Source organism: Panthera leo, chromosome B2 (genome assembly GCF_018350215.1).
Source record: "Panthera leo isolate Ple1 chromosome B2, P.leo_Ple1_pat1.1, whole genome shotgun sequence".
Taxonomy (NCBI): domain Eukaryota; kingdom Metazoa; phylum Chordata; class Mammalia; order Carnivora; family Felidae; genus Panthera; species Panthera leo.
In genome coordinates, this window is record NC_056683.1 from 72,438,926 (window position 1) to 72,441,400 (window position 2,475).

Genomic DNA, 2,475 nt, shown 5'->3' on the forward strand with positions numbered 1-2,475 from the left:
TTTTACATAATGAAATGTTTTTCATAAAAAATGATGATCTTATTCTTGTCAGGTCAGGTCATACCTGCAGTTTGGGGTAACATATTGTAACACGAAAGTTGATATGACGATCTTTTCCAGAAACAGATAGCTGGAAGATCGAGGGACTCAAAAAAGTACCACATGAAATGTGTTGAAAGAAACTGAAAATTGTTAGGCTGGAAGAAAATGTAGAAACTGAATGATTTAGCTTATTCCGTTTAATTTGCAGAGTGCTGACAAATAGACAATGAATCACAATTTCAGGAAGGCAAAGATAAAGAATGATATTCTAAATTAGATAATGTCCAAGCTTGGAAGGCTTATGCAGTAAAGAGTTTTATAGCCACAGGTGATTTTAGCACATGTTGAAATATTGAAGAGGAAATGTTTGTATTTAGCAGATATTTGGAGGAAAGTGAATAAGTGAATTATATAGATTTTTCAGACTTTTTAGGAATATGTTGCCGTACAGCCTATGTTGCAAACTTTCAAAGTCTTTCTTTTCTCAAAATGCTCAAATTTGGCTTTCAAAGTTTTAAACACTATCAACACCAATATCTGACCCATTAGAATCTTGGCATCAGACGTTCCATCATCATAGTCTTGAAGTTCACTTTAATAACTTTCTACGATTCGCTTTCTGCCCACGGACGCTGCAGAGTAAGCATTGTTAAAGTGTCTCCTCCCACTGCTGTCATGACTAAGTCAGAGTCTCCTAAAGAGTCTGAACAGTTGCCGAAGTTCTTCATTGGAGGTTTGAACTTTGAAACAATGAATGAGAGTCTGGGGGGGCCATTTTGAGCAATGGGGAAGTCTTATGGATGATGTGGTAAAATGAGAGATCCAAACAGCAAGCGGCTCAGAGCCTTTGGGTTTGTGATGCGTGCCACTGCGGTGGAGATGGATGCAGCCATGAATGCAAGGCCACAGAAGGTGGGTGGAAGAGTTGTAGAACCAAAGAGGGCTGTCTCGAGAGAAGATTCTCAAAGACCTGGTGCCCACTTAACTGTGAAAAAGACTTTTGTTGGTGGCATTAGAGAAGACACTGAAGAACATCTAAGAGATGATTTTGAACAATATGAGAAAATTGAAGTGATTGAAATCATGACTGACTGAGGCAGCATCAAAAATAGAGGCTTTGCTTTTGTAACATTTGATGACCGTGACTCCATAGACAAGGCTGTCATTCAAAAATACCATACTGTGAATGGCTGCAACAGTGAAGTAAGGAGAGCTGTATCTAAGCAAGATATGGCCAGTGCTTCATCCAGCTGAAGAGGTCAAAGTGGTTCTAGAAACTTTGATGATGGGTCATGGAGGTGTTTTTGATGTGAATGACAACTTTGGTCATGGAGAAACTTCAGTTTCGGTGGACAAGGTGGCTTTGGTGGCAGTAGGGATGACCATAATGGATTTGGTAATGATGGAAGCAACTTTGGAGGTGGCAGAAGCCATAATAATTTTGGTAATGACAACAATCAAACTTCAAATTTGGGACCCATTGAAAGGAGGAAATTTTGGAGGGAGAAGCTCTGGTCCCTGTGGTGGTGGAGGCCAATATTTTGCCAAACCACGAAACCAAGGTGGCTATGGCAGTTCCAGCAGCAGCAATAGCTATGGCAGTAGCAGAAGGTTTTAATTACTGCCAGGAAACAAAGCTTAGCAGGAAAGAAGAGCCAGAAAAGTGACAGGGAAGCTACAGGTTACAACAGATTTGTGAACTCAGCCAAGCACAGTGCTGCCAGGGCCTAGCTGCTACAAAGAAGACATGTTTTGGACAATGTGTATGGGCAAAAAACTCGAGGAGTGTCACTGTGATTCATTGTATAAAAGGTTATTTTATTTCCTATTCTGTGGGAAGTGTAGAACATTCCAACAAAGGTTTTAATGTAGAATTTTTTTTTTGCACCCACCCATGCTGTTGATTGCTAACTGTGTGTGTGTGTACACTTTTTTTATTTTTTTATTTTTTTTAATTTTTTTAAACATTTTTTTAATTTTTTTTTATTTTTGAGACAGAGAGAGACAGAACAAGGGAGGGGCAGAGAGAGAGGGAGACACAGAATCTGAAACAGGCTCCAGGCTCTGAGCTGTCAGCATAGAGCCCGACGCGGGGCTCGAACTCACGGACCCTGAGATCATGACCTGAGCCGAAGTCGGACGCTTAACCGACCAAGCCACCCAGGCGCCCCTATATACACTTTTTTTTAATGTGCTGTGTAAAGTTACTCTACTCTGAAGCCATCTTGGTAAACTATCACAACAGTGTAAGGTTAGAATTCCTTCAGGGTCATGCCAGGTTTCATTTGAAATTTATTTGCAACCCGCTTGGGCACAGAAGCCACTGTCTCCACAAACCTTGGTGTAGTTGGAAGTGTCAGTTAATGTGTTGTGACTTTTACCATCAAAAAGGTCACCCAAGGAAGTCCTGGAGATTATTTGTTTATCAACATG

The 2,475-nt window shown here is 40.6% G+C and overlaps 1 pseudogene; it reads left to right on the forward strand.

Annotated features, from left to right (window-relative positions):
- Window positions 1-717: 717 nt before the first annotated feature.
- LOC122219082 lies at window positions 718-1,660 on the forward strand (annotated as a pseudogene).
- Window positions 1,661-2,475: the final 815 nt, after the last annotated feature.